Source organism: Schistocerca cancellata, chromosome 5 (assembly GCF_023864275.1).
Source record: "Schistocerca cancellata isolate TAMUIC-IGC-003103 chromosome 5, iqSchCanc2.1, whole genome shotgun sequence".
Classification (NCBI taxonomy): Eukaryota; Metazoa; Arthropoda; class Insecta; order Orthoptera; family Acrididae; genus Schistocerca; species Schistocerca cancellata.
In genome coordinates this window covers 217,870,961-217,893,306 of record NC_064630.1, presented here as the reverse complement: position 1 = coordinate 217,893,306, position 22,346 = coordinate 217,870,961, and the positions used below count along the sequence as shown (strand labels likewise).

At 42.8% G+C, this 22,346-nt stretch overlaps 1 pseudogene; it reads left to right on the top strand.

The window, feature by feature from the left end:
• LOC126188453 (uncharacterized) overlaps positions 1–19,627 on the top strand; it is a 189,065-nt pseudogene extending 169,438 nt beyond the window's left edge.
• Positions 19,628–22,346: the final 2,719 nt, after the last annotated feature.

Here is a 22,346-nt window from a genome sequence, read left to right as displayed (position 1 = left end):
TTACTGTAAAGGTTGCAGCTAATATTACACCTCCCTTAAATCTTGTGACAGCAGCAACAGAACACTACGTGACCGTTAGAGTTTCTGACAATGCTGTAAAATTTGCTTCCAGGAAGAAGCGGGAGTACTAATCTTTCCCTCGAGGCATATTGCTGCTTGCGTTAAACGAAGACCTACCCTTTCCTCATGTGTTGTGAGCCAGAGTCCGGTGTTTGGTATAGTAAGAGCATTTTTGGCGAAGACAACGATGTCGTGAGAGATATTATTATTTTATGATGTACTCTTCATACTTTGTTAATACAAATTGTGAAGAATAAAGCATTATCGTTAATATGCTTTATTTCCTTTTTTTCTACAGATATCACACATAAGTCTGCTCTTAACTTAATTGCTATGATTATACTGTGGTCTTGACACCTCCTGACCTGACTTGAAGAATCGTGAATTTTTACTGCCGATGTATGGAACTGACAAACATACCATCGTTCTGTCAACGTATACAGTCATCAATGGGGTTAAAAAGAAAAACATCTTTTCGACCCCCAGCAGAGTACTATTGTTAAGATCTGTGCAACAGAGTTTGATGTGATCCTGCAACAAGTGCTTTGAGACATGTACACCCCACTGCACTAGTAGCGACTAGATTCTGTATTGGGGTGTATTGCAAGGACAAAAAGAAAGTCTGAGTGCTGTCTACGGCTATTCCTCATATTACTTTAGTATAAAGCAGTTGTAATCCAAATTGGCACTTCAGTGTGCTTGGTTCCTTGATATGTGCACGATATGCTGCATATGAAATTATATATGAGTACTTTAATTGGGGGAGTCCATGCACTGTAGAAACATTGTACCATATTCCATGGTTTTTTTTCCTTGCTGGCGGCAACTTAGTACGCCGCTCTTCAGCTTACAGAATTTGTTTTAAAAAATGAAGAAAATAAATAATAAAAACAGGCGATAAAATCGGTGACTTAAATGGTAAAATGGCGGAAAATTGTGGAACTTAAAACATAAAACAAAGGGTTGGTGATGCTAATAAAATACACAGAAAGCAGGCAGGTAAAATAATAGACAGACAATTAAAAAACACGGCGACAGCCTGGTTTCTGTTCGGAAGAGATATAAAAATCGTACCCAGCGACAGCATGATTTCTGTTCGCAACACTGTGGAAAGACGCACAACACTGAACACTCACTTGAACACTGCATTAAGAAGTTGGCACAAATATGACACACCACAGCTGAGGGCAGACGAGGGGAACATGGACAGATGATGGGAAAGAAAAGGGGGGAAGGAGAGGAAAAACGAAGTGGGGGGAGGGGGGAAGGAGCCGACGGAGGACAAGGACTCATAAGAGGGGTGGGGCTGGGCAGATGCGAGATGGAGTGGGGAAAGACAGAGGAGGGAAATGCAAAAGGACTCGGCGGGGGGTGGGGGGGGAGAAGGGAGGCAGAAAGAGGAAAGGAGGGGGAGGTGAGTATCAGTGTGGATAGTAGGGATAAATGTAGGGAGAGAGGTCATCACCTGGGAGGGGGAGTTGACGGAAGCCACCTTGCGAAAGGAGATGAAGGGTAGGGGGGACACAAAAGTGAAGGTGCGACAGAGGGCAGGAACTGGAAAGGAGAGGAGCAACCAGGAGATTAGGGGGATCAAGGCGGCGGGAGGTGTAGAGTACGTGGAAATGTTCGAGGAATAGGGGCAGATGGGGAAAAGGAATCAGGTCGTAGAGGATCCGCATGGGCGATGGGAGGCGTATACGGAAGGTGAGGCGGAATGCATGGCGCTCGAAGATCTGGAGGGACTTATAGAACTGGGGGGGGGGGGGGGGGCAGATATCCAGGTGGGACTGGCATAACAGAGTATAGTACTGATTAAGGATTTGTAGGTGTGGAGGATGGTAGAGGGGTTCTACCCCCATGTCTGGCCAGAGAGGAGTTTGAGAAGTCAGAGGCGGTTGTGGGCTTCTGATTGGATGGAGCAGAGATGAGGGATCCAGGTGAGGTGACGGTCAATGTGAGGCCAAGGTAGGGGAGGGTGGGGGAGAGGCGGACAGGACGGGCGCAGATGGTAAAGGAGAAATCCAGGAGCCGGAAGGAGCGAGTGGTACGACCTACAATGATTGCCTGGGACTTGGAAGGATTGATTTTCAGGAGCCACTGGTTACACCTTGCAGCAAAAAGGTCAAGGTGATTTTGGAGAAGGCATTGCGACCGCTGGAGGGTAGGAGCGAGGGAAAGGAATGCAGTGTCATTGGTATACTGCAGGAGGTGTACTGGAAGGGTGGGGGGTGGGGATGTTGTGGCATATCTGCCGTGTACAGGAAGTAGAGGAGAGGGTCGAGGACAGAGCCCTGGGTAACAACTGCAGAGGAGTATTCCACGGTCAAGAGCATTATGTATATTAGGAAAAATTGCTTTGGGTGCAGCGGGAACATGCAAAAGTCCGTCTAAGGCGGAACTGTTTGACACTGAAAAAAAAATGGACCATCATCTCGTACTACTGCAATGGTATTCTTTAGATGGCTATTAACTTATGGATTCGGATACACAAATAGCTATGTGTGACTACATAACTGTGCAGTCCTAGAGCGTCGACTGCACACCATCCAGCGCAGCGCCGCGAAGTGGCCTCATGATGGCGCTGGTCAACGCGCCAATGGAAAGAGCTGGCAGCGCCACACCTCCAGAAAGACAGTGTTCAGCGGCCGCTGTCGAGCTGATTTAAACAGCCACCCATCGCTGCCCGGCCAGTCGACCGCAGACTTCGAGAGCATCGGTTTCTGAGTCCTGGAAAGGCGTTACTTAGCCTGCGTTCTGCGAGTAGTAGTAGCGAGTAATGGAAAGGTGTGTAGAAGGCACAGGAAGCACATGGATCAAGTTAAGCTGCGTTTCTTCCTATAACACAAATGAAGTTTTCTGTTAATTTGAAAGTGGCTGGTTCTGAGCACTATGGGACTTAACTTCTGAGGTCATCAGTCCACTAGAACTTAGAACTACTTAAACCTAACTAACCTAAGGACATGCCCGAGGCAGGATTCGAACCTGCGACCGTAGCGGTCACGCGGTTCCAGACTGTGGTGCCTAGAACCTCTCGGCCACTCCGGCCTGCAATTAGAAAGTGTTTTATACAGAAGATATTGGATTCCTGCCACTGGCCATCGCAAATTTTCTTCTTCCTTGCTTGTGTTGGCGCTGACTCCCGAAGTAGCCGACACAACATTAACGATTAGGAAAAAAGTTTACATTTCGTAACACCAAAAAGAACCAGGTTTGTAAGCTCTGATATAATAAACATTTGTTAATTGTAGTCGGGAGTGCAACACACAACATCATTGTACTTTAATAACTCTGAAAGCCGTTTGGAGATTAATCTACACACATACCATTCCATTGCGCCGCTTGATTAGTGGGTATTTTTTACTTCCCACACAAATTACATTTCGAAAGCAGGAAGGATTCTATATGGATTTATGTGCCGTGGAAGACTGTAGTTTTAATGGGACTTTTGTTAATGGTGGGAGGGAACAACACACATATAGCATTTCTGTACTTCAATAGCATTGATTTATGTATGGAGCCTATACAAAATTATTTCGCAAATAACTGTTTTTGTATGTGCTGAATTCAATTTTTATTGCTTCTAAAACATATTGGATTAGATATGACATCTTGCATGTAACTTTTGTAGATCTTAGAATGATTGAGTGACCGAAATCACAAACACCTCATCTTCATCTCAATGCTCTCGCTAACTTAAGCAAGACAATACCACAGATCTACTCTAGCTCCACTGCAGCACATACAGCTTACCGCGGACCGTGTGTGTGCATGACACTTTGATGCTTTAGTATACAACCCGTGATGACCCTCGGGCTGTCAATATTAAAGCAAACACCAAGAACAACGAGTAATGATGCACTGACACAGCTGCTGTCGGAGAGGGGAATGCCAAGACAGAATGTGTCGAACTTAACCGATAACTGCCCTTGGTATATAGGCCAGTTTGCCGTACAGCTTCTCCCACTCTTATTTGATCGAGCGTCATCATCATACGTGACTACACATTCTTAACTTCTGTGATGATTTGGAGGTCAGCGTCAGCTGCTATCCCGACATTAATACAAACATATCCATTTGTGTAAAAAGGATACATAAACATGGATTCGACTTTCGGCACTACATGTCACCGTCTACCAGTCATGTGAGCTGACATCAGTTCATGTAATGTGGCTGATCCGTGAAGCAGAAAATCATGTATATGCTGCTAGGGTCCTGTAGGTTGACATGCTTCATTCAAATATCTAACGAAAAAAAAGACGGCCTTGCTACGCTGGCACTGCGAACAGCTGAAAGTAAGGGGAACCCACAGCCGTAATTTTTCCGGAGGATATGCAGCTTTACTGTATCATTAAATAGTGGTGGCGTCCTCTTGGGTAAAATATTCCGGAAGTAAAATAGTCCCCCATTCGGACGGATCTCCGGGCGGGTACTACTCAGGAGGACGTCGTTGTCAGGAGATACAAAACTGGTGTTCTACGGATCGGAGCGTGTAATGTCAGATCCCTTAATCGGGCAGGTAGGTTAGTAACTTTAAAAAGGGAAATGGATACGTTAAAATTAGATACAGTGGTAATTGGTGAAATTCGGTGGCAGGAGGAACAAGACCTCTGGTCTGCAAAATCAAATAGGGGTAATGCAGGAGTAGACTTAATGAAAAACAGGAGCACGGATAAGCTGCTAACAACAGCATAGTGAACGCATCACTGTAGCTTTATAGACACGAAGCCCATGCCTACCACAATAGTACAAATTCATACGCCATCTAGTTCGTCAGATGACGAAGAGATTGAAGAAATGTATGATGGGATAAAAGAAATTATTCAGATAGTGAAGGGAGACATAAAGTTAATAGTCATGGGAGACTGGAATTCGATAGAAGCAAAAAGATAGAGAAGAAAAAGTAGTAGGTGAATATGGAATGGGGGGTAAGGAATGAAAGAGGAAAGCCACCTGGTAGAATTTTGCACAGAGCATAGCTTAATCACAGCTAACAATTGGTCTAAGAATCATGAAAGAAGATTGTATACGTGGAAGAGGCTTGGAGACAGTGGTAGGTTTCAGATAATTACATAATGGTAAGACAGAGATTAAAGAATCAGGTTTTAAATTGTAAGACATTTCCAGGGGCAGATGTGGACTCTGACCACTATTTATTGGTTAGCATTGTAGATTGAAACGTAAGAAACTGAAAAATGTGGAAATGTAAGGAGATGGGACTTTGACAGACTGAAAGAACCAGAGATTGTTGAGAGTTTCAGAGGGAGCATTAGGGAACAGTTAACAAGAGCAGGGGACAAAAGTACAACGGAAGAAGAACGGGTAGCTTTGAGAGATGAAATAGTGAAGGCAGCAGAGTGACGAAGCAAGCTGGGGCTATTTGATCGATTTTTGTTGCTCCATATACAGAGCAGCTGTTGAAAATTCTTCCAACTTCCGATTTATCAGTTATTACTTTTGTTGTTCTGTTTAATTGTGATCGTGTGTTGTGCACTGACTGGTTGTCCTGTCTCTCGTTCCACAGTATCCCATATGGTTTTCATGTTAGTCGCTACATTATTAATTTGTGTCATGATGTACTTATTTCTCAACATTTTAATAGGTTTCCTTAAAAAGCACAGTATTTCTTATAGGATGCAAGTAATGCCAGATCTTGATTTTTTCTGACTCTTTATTTTACATCAGATTTTAATCCCTTTAGTTACACATGGCTTACTTATTTCTTTAATGGATCTGTTAGGTAACTATTCAGGAAATCCGTTTTCAAAGAACGGAAACAGATTTATTATGTATTATATAGAATTTCACCTTAGCATACCTTTTCTTACATACATTTTCTCATTTGTTCCTTTCCAACTTATCCTAACATATTGTATCCTAGTGTCATTAATAAGCCTGACTGTTTTGTATGAACAAGCCTCAGCGCTGTTGGGTGGAACATTGCTTATCTTCAGTATCTGTGTTTATCAATCAGGGTTTTGCTATCTTACTGCATATGAGTTGGAAAACTCGCCACTGAAATGAGATTGAAACAGCCAAATAATGCCGCTCTGACTGCAGTAATCACAGCGAATTTGTCTTGTGCTAGTGGGGTCGCAGAAGCTTATCTTATAATAAATGGGTCAATTTTTCACTTTCATTTGGTAAGTTCTTAAGATCAATCAATTACTAAGTAAAGAAAAATATTTCTTCTTCATCTTCGCGGATGGATCACTTAGGACCACGCGTAATCAACATTTGTTGGGCTTCCTTTTCACCCAGTATTCCTTCATACGCAACGAATGGGCTAGTTTTCGTTGCGCAGACCACGTAAGTCGGTTTGTGTTTCTTTCTTCTTCCTCAAAGTCCCGTGTGTTTGTGATTTTTCTGATTTCATTTCTGTCATGTAGATTTGGAGGCCCTAATTCAAATGGTTCAAATGGCTCTGAGCACTATGCGACTTAACTTCTGAGGTCATCAGTGCCCTAGAACTTAGAACTAATTAAACCTAACTAACCTAAGGACATCACACACGTCCATGCCCGAGGCAGGATTCGAACCTGCGACCGGCCCTAATTCTCTCAAGCCTCTTTCCATCTGTTTGTACCAGTTCGGACTTGTAGTTTTGTTCTTTAAAAATATATAGATTTTGTGCGTTAACCTGTTTGAGTCAGTTCTTTCTAAATGCCCCATGAATGTGATTCTTCTCATGCGCACTGTGTCTGTTATTTTTTAGATATTTTTATATATTTCTACATTGGGTTTTGGATATGCACACCATCTTTAGTTCTTGGCCCTAGAATTTTCCTCATTATTTTACGTTCTTTCACTTCTAATTCCCCTTTTAGTGTTCTGTGTTGAAGATTTGGGGTCTCAGATGCGTAGAGAACTTCGGGTTTAATTACTGTTGCGTACTGTCGTATTTTTCACTTCCACGAGAGACTCTTTTTGTTGTAAAAGCTTTTTATTAACTGAAACGCCGTCACCATTTTCTGGGCTCTTGAGCTGACAGATTTCTTTTCATTACAATTTTCTGCAATCCATTCACCTAAATACTTAAATTCCTTTACTCGAGAGATGTAGTTATTATCAGTATTGAGAAGAAAAATTTCATGAATATATAATATATTAAAAGCTAAACATTCTCCATAATGTAGTACACAGACATTCTCTGTGACACTTTCATTTTTCTTAAAACGAAATGTTGTTCAAAAGCGAAATTCCTCTCCTGGTATGTCAGTTCTGCTGTTACAGACGACATAATTGGAGGTATGTATCCCGAACTCTCCGGGGATTGAACTATTTATTGAATAATAAGCTTAATTTTTAATCAAACGATGTCTGCAAGTCATTTGTTTAATCCAATAGTTGACTATGTTATTTTGTTGTGTGAGATTTTCTATATTTCTGACATGTCAGGACCATTCACCCACTGTTTGAGAGCAAAAAGACCGAATACTGCATCGCATCGTGTCGTTTAAATACTACTGCTGCACAAAGCCGAACCTGCATATCCTTTTTCTTGAAACACAAAACAAATGTTTTACTTGGAAGTCAATACGGTATTTTCGCGGTAAAAGAATGCTTTCAAACAATGAAGCTGTACAGTAGCCGCCCGAGCCTGATAAATCAAAAGAAGAAGGTAAATTAGATTGCATTTGTGTGGTAAAGAAGAAGCAGATGAGATTATGCACTTAATTTCCCTAGGCAAACCTTTCTTAAATGCATTGTATTCGTTTTTGTAACATGTGAATGTTTTATTCCAAATTTTATTCTGCCAGTAAGGGAAGATAGTTACGTTCCCATTATACTTTCTGCAAGATTTTTGGTTAATCCGTCCTTTGCCCTACTATATGGGTGAAAACCGTGATTTTTGTATCCCAATCTCCCAGAAAATCAATTACAGTAATACTGAAAAAAAAAAGAAAATCAATATATCGGAAAGAAAATTGTACAATTTAAGGAAGACTCACAAAAGTAGTAGATGAGTTTTTGTTTTCCGACAGCTGAAGACATCGACAACATGGACACTAAAAGGAAAACGTTGAAGAATAGAAGTGATCTGAAGTGGTTTTTCAAAATTAAGTACGGTTTCCAGAACAATGCTTCTCATGGTCTAAGACGAAACTTCAGCTATCAGTTTGTGTAGCACCAATTTTGACTCATGGCGGTGAGGTACTAACTTTTCATGAGAAAACCTTTGAAAAACAATAGATACTTCAGCGAGAGTTGGAGAGATGCATACCCAGAATTCCAGGAGAGGTATGAATACAAGTAAATTGATCTGAGGCACGAGTTGGAAGACATCATTATGACCTTGATGAAAATGGAACTGAGTTTGGCGGAGTGGTATAATTTCTCCCTTGCACTGAAATTACAAGTACAATGTACACATTCCAGTGAAATCAATGTGACGACAGCCTATCTTCGACGTCAACGTGCAATGGGCACTCACAGAAGACAGGTGGCAGTACTAGCAGGGAAGGGTATGTAGACCAGTGAAGGTCCAAAAGGGCATCATCACTGGCTTTGGACAAGGGTGGAAGAATTTCCGAAAAGGCTAAGTCTGTAAACGGTTCAACTGTCGCCGTGGTTAAAGTACACAGTGGATGGCAAAATGTAACCATCCAAAACCGGCACCGAGGCGGCTTTGATGCACCACAGGCCATGAGTGGCAAGAGTCAACGACGGAGATGTATGAAGGCTAATAGTAGTGTCGTTGACCAACTGACCGCCCAGATGGATCAATTGGCAACCGACATTGTCTCCTCAATAACTGCTTAGTGAACGTGTCTGCATACTGCCCTCCGCAGCAGGCGCCTGTTCCCAACAGTAGTGCTATTCACAATATACATAAACGACCTTGTGGATAACATCGGAAGTTCACTGAGGCTTTTTGCGGATGATGCTGTGGTATATCGAGAGGTTGTAACAATGGAAAATTGTATTGAAATGCAGGAGGATCTGCAACGAATTGACGCATGGTGCAGGGAATGGCAAATGAATCTCAATGTAGACAAGTGTAATGTGCTGCGAATACATAGAAAGAGCCTCTATCATCTAGCTACAATATAGCAGGTCAGCAACTGGAAGCGGCTAATTCCATAAGTTATCTGGGAATAGGCATTAGGGGTGATTTAAAATGGAATGATCATATAAAGTTGATCGTCGGTAAATCAGATGCCAGACTGAGAATCATTGGAAGAATCCTAAGGAAATGCAATCCGACAACAAAGGAAGTAGGTTACAGTACACTTGTCGCCCATCGCTTGAATATTGCTCACCAGTGTGGGATCCGTACCAGATAGGGTTGATAGAACAGATAGAGAACATCCAACGGAGAGCAGCACGCTTCGTCAAAGCGTTACGGAGATGATAGATAAACTCCAGTGGAAGACACTGCAAGAGAGACGCTCAGTCGGTCGGTACGGGCTTTTGTTGAAGTTTCGAGAACATACCTTCACCGAGGAGTCAAGCAGTATATTTCTCCCTCCTAAGCATATCTCGCGAAGAGACCATGAGGATAAAATCAGAGAGATTAGAGCCCACACAGAGGCATACCGACAATCTTTCTTTCCACGAGCAATACGAGACCCGAATAAAAGGGAGAACCGATAGAGGTACTCAAAGTACCCTCCACCACACACCGTCAGGTGTCTTGCGGAGTATGGATGTAGATGTAGATGTAAATGCTGCTTATCAGCGACGAAAGCTGGAATCTGCACTCCAAAGCCGCAACTGGGCGTCCAGTGGGTGGCTATGTGTGGCCTTTCCAGACGAATCACGTTTTGTGCTCGATCGGGCAGGTGGTCATTAGCGTGTACGCAGTGAAACAAACACTATGCAGCCAGGAGGGAGCATTATGGTCTGGAGAATATTTTCATGCCATTCGATGGCTGATCTCGTCATTCTGTAAGGTATAGTGGGTCAACACAAATATCCATATATCCTTGGTGAACATGTTCACCCCTACAAGTAGTTTATTTTTCCTCAGCACGATAGGCATCCACCAGTAGGACAATGGAACATGCTACACCATTCACAGTATACGAGCGTGGTTCGAAGAGCACCAAAATGAGTTTACAGTACTCCGCTAGTCATCAAACACCCAGAATTCAAACCCAGCCGCTAATCTGTGGGACCACATAGATCGTGATGTACACTTCAAGGACCTACAGCTAAGAAACCTAGCGCAGGTGGCGAAGGCAGCTACAGAATCCTCCGAAATAACACGGATCTTCCATTCGTCTTCCATATCATTGATTTCACATGTGCATCCCATTTAATTTCAATTATTCGTATCATTTTTAAATATTTCTACGAGGCAATCTGTTCCAGATTTTCGCCATTTGTCTTGTAACTGGGTACTACTGAGTTTATTCTCTCTATGATGAGTACTATCCTGCGTTTATCCACTTTAAATAAAGATGAGATTCATTACATTTTGTCACAGTCTCTGCGCGTTTTGTTACGATCGCCCTACGATGGTACATGTTTTCCGTTACACAACAGCATCTCCAACGACAATTTGCTAGTGTCACTGACTCTGCCCGATAAAATATCATATTTATAGGAGAGATAGTAATAAGGTTTTTGTAATATCCTCGCAGAAATGAATTTACGTAATTAATCTTTCGTTTCCTCTTCTGTTGTTGTCCCATATCTGGGGTGGTCGTCGGCGAAATTCGTGTGACTAGGGCCTCCCGTCTGGGAGACCGTTCGCCGGATGCAAGCCTTTCGATTTGACACCACTTCGGTGACTTCCGCGTCGTTTGGGATGAAATTATGACGATTAGGGCAACACAACACCCAGTCCTTGAGCGTAGAAAATCCCCGGCCCAGCCGGGAATCGAACCCGTGCCCTTATGATTAACATTCTGTCGCGTTGACACTCATCTACCGGGGGCGGACTCCCTTGTGGTCGTCCACGTTTACATATTTTAACTGCACTTGTAGGGTCCATCCTTTCTACATGTCCAATATCTTTTCCTTGCCTTCGTACATTTGTTTATATCCTGTATTCCACAATTTTCACTCATCGATACACTAGCTGCCAATTTTCTATTAGAAACTAAAAAAAAACTGAACTATGTTTGTAATGAATAAAAATATTTCTGTTCCATATATTCGTGAAAACACCGCTGAAATCATTAAACAGTCGTACAAAGGAATATTCATAATATACACATCTAAAGTACAGTATCCAAATTAACAAACGTGTTCCTGAACAGTTTCTGAACAATGAGCGCAGCTGTCTCGTTTGTCCACAACATAACTTTGAGAATGCCTCTGTGGAAATGCCTCCTCACAGCTCAGCAGACGGCTATCGTTTTCACCGACGGACGTCAGCGCTTCGCTGGCGAAAGCTGTCAAAACCGTTGACAGGGATTTCCTTAAGTTGACTCAACTGTAATACTGTCTTAGTAGTAAAGAATACACGTATTAAAACTTCATGCATGATGCAGAATTATTCACGTTATCTCAGTGTTCACAATGCCATATCTCACGCTGTGACATATACTGAAGAGCCAAAGAAACTGGTACACCTGCCTAATATAGACCCTCTGCGGGCAATCATAAGTGCCGCATCATGACGTGGCATGGACTCGACTAATGTCTGAAGTAGTGCTGGAGGGAACTGACCCATTAATCTTGCAGGGCTGTTCATAATTTGTAAGAGTGCGAAGGGGTGTAGGTCTCTTCTGAACAGCGCGTTGCAAGGCATCCGAGATGTACTCAATAATGTTAGTGTCTGGGGACTTTGGTTGCCAGCGGAAGTGTTTGAACTCAGAAGAGTGTTCCTGGAGCCACTCTTTAGCAATTCTGGACGTATGCAGTGTCGCACTGACCTTCTGTAATTGCTCAAGTCCGTTGGAATGCACAATGGACGTGAATGGATGTAGGTGATCTGACGGGATACTTACGTACGTGTCACCTGTCAGCGTCGTATCTAGACGTGTCAGGCATTCCATATCACTGCAGCTGCACACGCCCCACACCATTACAGAACCTCCACCAGCTTGAACAGTCACCTGCTGACAAGTAGGATCCATGGATTCGTGAGGTTGGCTCCATAACCGTACACGTACATCCGCTCGATACAATTTGAAACGCGGCTCGTATGACGAGGCAACATATTCCCAGCCATCAACAGTCCAAAGTTGGTGCTGACCGGTCAAGCTGAGAGGCGTAAAGCTTAGTGTCGTGCAATCATCAAAGGTACACGAGTGGGCCTTCGGCTCCGAAAATCCATATCGATGATGTTTCGTTGAATGGTTCGCACGCTCACACTTGTTCATAGCCCAGCATTCAAATCTGCAGCAATTTGTGGAAGGGTTGCACTTCTGTCACGTTGAACGATTCTCTTCAGTCATCGTTGGTCCCGTTCTCACAGGATGCTTCTTCCTGCCGCAGCGATGTCGGAGATTTGATGTTTTGCCGAATTGCTGATATTTGCTGATATTCATGGTACAATCGTGAAATGGTCGTACGGGAAAATCCCCACTTCATCACTAGCTCGGAGATGCTCTTACCTATCGCCCGTGCGCCGACTATAACAGCACGTTCAAACTCAGTTAAATCTTGGTAACCTGCCATTGTAGCAGCAGTAACCGATCTAACAATTGCTCCACACACTTATTTTCTGATATACGCTTTGCCGACTTCAGCATCGTATTCCGCCTGTTTACATATCTCTGTATTTGAATACGCATGCCCGTAACAGTTTCTTTGGTGCTTTAGTGTAATTTTGTGATCACATTCAGCGGCTTATGTGGACACTGTCTGCGAAACGTGTTGCTCATATGTTTAGTACAAGACAAGTAAAAACCTTAATCAACAAGCACAATATGGCAGTTTTGCTTGAAATCGTTCCAGTGGTTTAGGGGAAGAAGTGGAACCTACATACATACACACACGCACACATACTTAGATACATACATTTTTTAGATATGTACGGATTTGTTCTCTTCTCCCATCTGGTTACTCCATTGGTCTATCGTAGCAGCTTCTTTAATTTTCCACTGCCGTTACCTCCTGTTTTTCGTCTTTCGTTTCAACTCAAGTTTCGCTGCATACAGAGGTAAGTCAAAACATTACCACCACAGCCCACCGCGAGGTTGGATGCCGCCTGGTGACGTTGCGGGCACGTCACGCGCAATGAAAAGTATGTAAGCGCAGCAGAGACGGATGGAGATCACCATAGCATAGATATGGGCTACAAATGGGGATATCCACTGAGATAAGTGACTTTGTCTATGGAAATATTATTATTACGTAAAGCCTGTGAACGAATATCTCAAAAACGGCGAAGCTGGTCGAATGTTCACATGCTTACGTCGTGAGCATCTAGGGAAAAAAGTAGAAGGACACTCTAATTACCGCTAGACGCTAAATGGTTGGACGTCCACGACCACTCACAATACATGGGGTTCGGAGGCTTATGTGCTTTGTAAAGCAGGATAAATGGTTATCTGTGACATCTCCGCCGAAAAATCACAATGCTGGTACATGGAAAGTCTGTCGAAGCACGTCGGTCATCGTACATTGTTGAAGATGGAGGTCCGCGGCAGGCCACCATCATGTGTTCACATATTAACCTAACGACATTGTCACCTACGATTGCAGTTGGCGCAGGAACATCGGGATTCGACCGTCGATCAACGGAAACGTATCGGCCCCTCGGGTGCATCACATTTTAGCTACATTATGTCGATGGTCGTCTTCACAAATGCAGTCATGCAGGTGAAGGGCGGTACGAAACCTTCTGCGCGCCGCGGGCGCAGTCTGCGGGAGCAGATTTTGATACGGGAGACGTTCTCTTGAGCTTGCATGGGACCTGGGGTAGTAATCGAAGACAAGTTGACCACTGCGAATCACCTGCGTCACTTGATGCTTGTTGTCTTCCCCGACGCCGGTCATCTTTCAGAGGTATGACTGTCCGTGTCTAGGAGCTAGAACCGCGCTACTGTGCTTTGAGGAGTATTATGACCACTGCACACTGCGACGTTGGAAGCCACCTGGTGACGTTGCGTGAAGTGACGTGACGCGCTATGAGAACTGAGGTCATGTTGATGTCTCGACGACGTAACTCACCTGATGTAAATCCTATGGAACCAATTTGGGTCGCTATCGGGCGTCAACACCGCGTACGCAAATCAGCGCCCCGCTATTTACGCAAATTAAGTGACCTGTGCGTCGACGTCTAATGCCACATACCTGCACAAACCTACCAGCAAACCGTTGGATTCGTGGCACTCAAAGACGGACAAACACAGTAGTAGCAGCTGCTCATAACCTTTTGGCTTATCAGCCTGTATCGTAATAGGATGCACCACTGTTGTACATATTTTTCGATTCTCCTCAGTTGTTATAAATTTGTTTCTTTACACAGTATTTTGCAGGCATACGGGTACCATTACTGCCTTTGTCACTAGGTTTTTCACATTCTTGTTAAGTCCTTATACCTAGTGATTAAAATCCCTAGGTGATTAAAACTCAGTTGATATACCAATTGTTTGTGGATAGATATACGTCTGCAACCTTGGTATAAATTGAAATCTTGCCACCACAGGAAATAGCACGGCACTAGATGAGCGAAAACAAAACGGCGTAGCCAGTCTCTACTCTACCAGTGCGCTGAGTCATTTTACTGTCGCTACTGTAGCGGCGCACTATGGTACACTGGTGCGGGCATTTCAGTCTGTACGTTGACTGCCGACGTGCATTTGCAAACAAACAAAACAGTAATAATTATGAAACCTTATTTTTTACAGCAATAATTAAAAGCTTAAAGCTACCGCTCTTCTTGTAGAAACATTAGAGATCCTATTACACTGCCCTTCAGCAAGCTGAGCGTTATTTTCACTAATACTGATCATTCGCCAAGTAGTTTGAGAAAGAAGGTAAAACTGAGTATGCGGTTCAGACTAGGCATCTTCAGCTTTCCGTGACTAGCGCTGCCATATGTCCGATAACATGCAGAACTCAGAGCAGTAAATAACCGTCACTAGCGGCAGGCCTTTGCATTTCCTTCTAGATATTTTTAAAGCTTTTCCTGAAATTTTCTTCGATGTTGGCGCCCCTTGGAGCAGTGTGTCTTGAAGAAGAACATTACCTGACAAGGAGTGGTTAAGTAAGTACTTCGATTAAGAATGATAATCAATGTATATCAATGTTTGTATGACGCATGTAATATGAATTCTAACTTACCAACAGCCTGTTTTGTTAAATCTTGCACTGTGGAGCGAAGTCGCATATCCTGTGCGGGGTAAAAGAGGGTTGCAAAAATGTTCTAATGTCTCTTCAGAAGATGGACTTGGTGGAAAAATGCATAGAAATCACTAGTAGGAGAAATGGCAAAGTTTTAACACTGACATCCTCACCATAGAAAAATGGTTTTTAAAATTAAAGCAAAGGTCAGGAAAGGTAAAGACAGAAAGAAAAACTCAAAGCGAAAAAATTTAATGGTAAAGAAAGAAAAGGATCAAGCCATAACGGAGGTGAAATATCAGAAAAAACCTTCGGAAAACACAAACCAGCTGAAAAATTTGAGAAACCAAGATTCTTCGACTTCATCAGGCGAAGCAGGCCTAGGCGAAGCATACATATTTTGTAATGGGCCATATTCAGACTCATTATCAAGGGAGGGATGGATTCAGTTTCTATCATGGACAATGTTCCATTGCTGAGGAAGAAGAGAACTACTTTGCCTGTAATTTCCATTCTTTAAAAAGTCTCTTTTAGGATTTTTGTGAGGAATAGTTACTGACAACTTGGTGGAATATTTTGATTTGATGAAGGTCTTTGATAAAAACAAGTTTTGATACTCGAAAGAGATCTGTCATATTCCTTGGCAGCATATTTAAGGATTTCTATAAATTTTCATATTACTTGCAGCGGAATAAACGTTTTTTCTTGTTTCCAAGTTTTTCCATTCGTTTAACTGGGCACCTCACTTTTCCCAACGGGTGAAACAGTAATGGGTTTTTGTACCTAACAAGGTTTATTATCTTTTAATGAAGAGATGGTTTATTTTAAGCTGAAAGCAGACTAGTAGCAAGTTTTTAAATGTCTAAGACATCTGGATAATCTTAATTTGCAAAGTTATTATCACTGAAAGTAATCTACAGGGTATATATAAATATTTATAATACCTTTAAGTGTGAAAAAGGGTTAAATAACTTACATGAATGTTCGATACGGCACTGACAACGGTGCATCTTCAAGTTTATTCCCGCCTAACACTGTTAGTTTCTGATGTTCCCGCTAGATGGCATGTGAAATGAGGTATTCCGACATTCGTCATGGAATCGTATAACGGTGCACAGCGTGCGCAGTGTTGCTTGTGATTTCATGAAACCAAATCCACTATTATAGTTCTGAGACAGTTCAGGAGTAGATATCACAAAGCTCCACCTCAAAGACAGACTGTTATTAATTGGTACAACTGTTTCACCGAAACTGGCGTTTGTCACATAGGACGATAGGTCAGCGTCAGCCAGCAGTCTCTGACACAGCAATTGAACAAGTTCAGCAGTCTTACGTAAGTAGTCTGGATAAATTGGACGTTTACAAATACAATGTGGAGGTATTTTGTATTCAGTCCTGTATCAAACAATTCCGTAAGTTGAAACTTCCTGACAGATTAAAATTGTGTGCCGGGCCGAGACTCGAACTCGGGCCTTTACCTATTGCGGGCAAGTGCTCTACCATCTCAGCTATCCAAACAGAACTCACAACTTGTCCTCACAGCTGTAATTCTGCCAGTAACTCGTCTCCTACCTTGCAAACTTCACAGAAGCTCTCCTGCAGACCGTGCGCAGTGTTGTTTATGGTTTCATGAGTCCACATCCGCTATTACAGATCTGAGACAGTTCAGGAGAGCTTCTGTGAAGTTTGGAAGGTAGGAGACGAGGTACTGACGGAAGTAAAGCTGTGAGGAGGGGGCGTGAGTTGTGCTTGGGTAGCTCAGCTGGTAGAGCACTTGCCCGCAAAGGCAAAGGCCCGAGTTCGAGTCTCGGTCCAACACTACATCTACATCTACATTTATACTCCGCAAACTAACCAACGGTGTGTGGCGGAGGGCACTTTACGTCCCACTGTCATTACCTCCCTTTCCTGTTCCAGTCGCGTATGGTTCGCGGGAAGAACGACTGCCGGAAAGCCTCTGTGCGCGCTTGAATCTCTCTAATGTTACATTCGTGATCTCCTCGGGAGGTATAAGTAGGGGGAAGTAATATATTCGATACCTCATCCAGAAACGCACCCTCTCTAAACCTGGACAGCAAGCTACACCGCGATGCAGAGCGCCTCTCTTGCAGAGTGTGCCACTTGAGTTTGCTAAACATCTCCGTAACGCTATCACGCTTACCAAATAACCCTGTGACGAAACACGCCGCTATTCTTTGGACCTTCTCTATCTCCGATGTCAACCCGACCTGGTACGGATCCCATACAGATGAGCAATACTCAAGTATATGTCGAATGAGTGTTTTGTAAGCCACCTCCTTTGTTGATGGACTGCATTTTATAAGGATTCTCCCAATGAGTCTCAACCTGGCAACCGCCTTACCAACAATTAATTTTATATGATAATTCCACTTCAAATCGTTCCGTACGCATACTCCCAGATATTTTACAGAAGTAACTGCTACCAGTGTTTGTTCCGCTATCATATAATCATACAATAAAGGATCCTTCTTTCTATGTGTTCGCAATACATTATATTTGTCTATGCTAAGGGTCAGTTGCCATTCCTTGCACCAAGTGCCTATCCGCTGCAGATCTTCCTGCATTTCGCTGCAATTTTCTAGTGCTGCATCTTCTCTGTATACTAAAGCATCATCCGCGAAAAGCCGCATGGAACTTCCGACACTATCTACTAGGTCATTTATAGATATTGTGAAAAGCAATGGTCCCATAACACTCCCCTGTGGCACGCCAGAGGTTACTTTAACGTCTGTAGACGTCTCTCTATTGAGAACAACATTATGTGATCTGTTTGCTAAAAACTCTTCAATCCAGCCACACAGCTGATCTGATATTCCGTAGGCTCTTACTTTGTTTATCAGGTGACAGTGCGGAAGTGTATCGGACGCTTTCCGGAAGTCATGGAAAATGGCATCTACCTTGGAGCCTGTATCTAATATTTGCTGGGTCTCATGAACAAATAAAGCGAGTTGGCTCTCAGACGATCGCTGTTTCCGGAATCCATGTTGATTCCTACAGAGTAGATTCTGGGTTTCCAGAAATGACATGATACGCGAGCAAACAACTTGTTCTAAAATTCTACAACAGATCGATGTCAGAGATATAGGCCTATAGTCTTGCGCATCTGCTCGACGACCCTTCTTGAAAACTGGAACTACCTATGCTCTTTTCCAATCATTTGGAACGTTCCGTTCCTCTAGAGACTTGCGGTACACGGCTGTTAGAAGGGGGGCAAGTTCTTTCGCGTACTCTGTGTAGAATCGAATTGGTATCCCGTCAGGTCCAGTGGACTTTCCTCTGTTGAATGATTTCAGTTGCTTTTCTATTCCTTGGACACTTATTTCTATGTCAGCCATTGTTTCGTTTGTGCGAGAATTTAGAAAAGGAACTGCAGTGCGGTCTTCCTCTGTTCAAATGGTTCAAAGGGCTCTGAGCACTATGCGACTTAACTTCTGAGGTGATCAGTCGCCTAGAACTTAGAACTAATTAAACCTAACGAACCTAAGGACATCACACACATCCATGCCCGAGGCAGGATTCGAACCTGCGACCGTAGCGGTCGCTCGGCTCCAGACTGTAGCGCCTAGACCCGCACGGCCACTCCGGCCGGCTCCTTCCTCTGTGAAATAGCTTTGGAAAAAGCTGTTTAGTATTTCAGCTTTAAGCGTGTCATCCTCTGTTTCAATGTTATTATCATCCCAGAGTGCCTGGATATGCTGTTTCTATTCGCTTACTGATTTAACGTAAGAGCAGAACTTCCTAGCATTTTCTGTCAAGTCGGTACATAGAATTTTACTTTCGAATTCACTGAACGCTTCACGCGTAGTCCTCCTTACGCTAACTTTGACATCGTCTAGCTTCTCCCTCTCCCAGGAAGTTTCATATTACCACACACTCCGCTCCAGAGTGAAAATCTCATTCGGAATTCCTAAAGTTATTTACCTTTTTCACAATTGTAGGTTAATTTTGTGTAACTTAGTTTTTAAAAGTTAAGGTACCAATTTTACCCTACTTTGCTCTGCTGGGTATATGGATCAATGATTCGACAGAGAATGCAGCAGGCATACACGTCTCTTTGATAGTTGGAGGGCTTTTCGTAACCAGAGACTTCTGAATAGCAGAGTTAGAGCTCCTATTCAAGTTCCTCTTCTGTTCACACTTGTCACATTCTCCCTGTAGAAGCAAAAGAGGAAAAGTAGAGCGAGTGACGTCTCGCCTCTGCGTCCAGAGAAGCGGAAGAGAGTGCCGACGCTTGTGAAGGAACGCACACATTCGACACCCGTCATCCTCCCCCGCAGTTCCTCCGATCCCTCCACCTCCAGACGAGAGGCGGCAGACGTCCTCCACAGTTTCTGTCGAGAGGCGTTCGACGACGCCCTGACATGCGCCGGCAGTGCACCGCAGAGTGCGTGGCGGCGTTAGAGTGCGGCAGAGCTTCCGTTCCTTGGGAGCAGGCGACGTCCTTCCTCAGATGGCGGGACGGGCAGCCACAGGTGGGGGGGGTGAGTGCCAAGGCCCGGCAGCGGTGCACAGTCCGCTAATGGCGCAGACGGGCTCCTGTCTGCAGGGATTACCTCGCACCTGCGGGCGTCCCACTGCGCCGTTTTCCCCTTCTGTCTTATTCTATTTATTTAGCTCTTCCGTTTCCTCCATAGAAGTGGATGACCCACCTTTAACAACGTTTCCCTCAGATGGTCAGAAATACGCTATTTTGTGAGAAAGGTAATAAATCAGATAATCCACCAAAAATTACGCATCACAGATTGAGTGTTCATGGTACTGAAACTTCATTGTGTCTGACATAGTCTCTAGCTTTCAGTAGTCTGACTCAAATGTCAGGTGTGCCACATATCCTCCCTACATTAGGAATTTGCCTTATGCTACACACTGCTCTGTAGAGCCATTTGTATTTTATGTACAGTAATTGATTGGATGGATGATCGGAAAAAATCAGTGAACATGTAATGACTTGAAATTATTATTTTCCGTATTATTGTGTTTTTCAGTAAACAAGTAACGTGTACTGGTATGCACAAGATCCAAAAAATAGCTTAAAAAATAAGTTGCAAGAGTCACAAACAATCAGATTTTCTTCATTCACTCAATTTCAAGTCATAATGAAGAAGTGAGATCGCTGGTGAAATTAAGACCATTATCGTCATTGTCCCGTAATATTGCAAAGAGATTGTCCACTGGCGGCACACTGACTTTGTGGTGAACTCAGCGTTTATACTTGTGTAACAGGTCGCCACATCTGTCGTAGTTAATTCTCGCTCTACTCAGGCTAATCCACGTTTTCCAATATAAATCTAAGCCCGGGACATTTTCTGCGATATCGGAGATAGTTGGAGGAACATAATGGCGAAAACCATCCACAATGTTTATTGTTAAGTTTCACTGATATTCTGTGCGGCTGGTCCCGGCAGAGGTTCGAGTCCTCCCTTGGGCATGGGTGTGTGTGTTTGTCCTTAGGATAATTTAGGTTAAGTAGAGCGTAAGCTTAGGGACTGACTAAAATATCCCAATCTTACTCTCATCATTAGGCCTTTTCAGCACACCTATGAGGATCACTGTTTTTGTTTTCTGTGGCTTATGTTTACAAAATAAAATATCTTCTTTAAAATAAACAATTTGTCTTTAAATGCGGAAATTTTTTGTTTTAATCTGATGAAAGACAAAGAAAATAACTTCTAAAATTCCAGTGATTCTCTTTTCCTTGCACTTTATGTTGACAGCGTGATCTGATCTACCATCCCATGAAGTTTAACTCACTGCAAAACGTACTATAAATATAAAACAAATGTCAAGAAAATTTCTTAAACTGTTGTTTAATATACGATAGGTCTACCCTTGTATATATTTTGATTATGAGTCTTGCAATTCCTAAGTTTTATCTCCTATATCTGGATCCTTTTGTCATATATGTCCGTCTGAGCTCCTTGTGTTGGAAATGATTCCTATATCATCGTATTTTCAAAGTTGACTCCAAATGACTTTGGGAAAGGTTCTCGTAATTTTCTTGGAGCTGCTGTGCTATGATATAGTGATGTTGAATCTAATATTCGTAGAATTCCTTCCATTGGTTGGGAGATCGTTTTTGCAGTGTAAGCACTGCATTGGCCCATTAGCCAGACATTGATAAATGTGGTTGTGTTTTGCACTTAGGAAGAAAATTTCCTTCTATTCGCAAGCGATGCGGGATGTCTATTTTCGCGAGGCACCATTCTGGTGATTACTGATAATATCTGGAGCGTTCAATTGCATATTTTTAAGAGTTCTACGAAAAGGAAATTATACCTCATGGTGGAATTAAAGCTGCAAACTTTTCAGAGTTCGGTAATAAACATAATTAACGGTGTTTTTCAGGTGTAGGGTGGTTTCCAATATTAATTCGCAACATGTGGTCTGAAATTACTGGTTATGATGTTGTAAAAACGGATTCTCTCCAGAGTCAATGTTCAGAGTGAACTGTCTTACCAGTAACTTCACTGCACGTTTCTTTTAGTTTTCTGTTTATTTACTCCTTCCATAAGCAAGAATTTTGTATAAAAAGTAGAATAAAATTTATATTATGCAGTAAACACGTCGAGGATACTAAAAAACCGAGATAATTTCCTGAAAGTAGGGTGTTTAGTTACATAGTGTCAAGTCTTACTCAGTTCTAGACAATACATGACAGACAGAACTAATATGAACACAATATGATCTCAGTAAAGATATGTTAGAGAGACACAGGGATACAGATCTCAACAGCAAATTCCATTCAACGTATAACTGGTGGGTACAGAGGCCACAACGTGACAAAGTATATCGTAAAAATTAAAATATAGTACAGAGTAAATGTGCTGCAGTATCTAAATAGCTAAACACTGAAATTCTGATCATTGGGCTGCAACAGAAAGTGAAATAAGCGACAATTCATGGCAATAATAGGGTTGGGGTACAACTGAAATGGAAGCAAAACAATTTCTTCACATCATTGTAAATACACAGAATGAGTCACTGGAATCTACAAATACCGAACGTCAAATCTGACCTGAGTAGTACATATGTAGAGTCTCTGGGCAACAGCCAACACTAGTCAGCACTGAAGTCGTGGA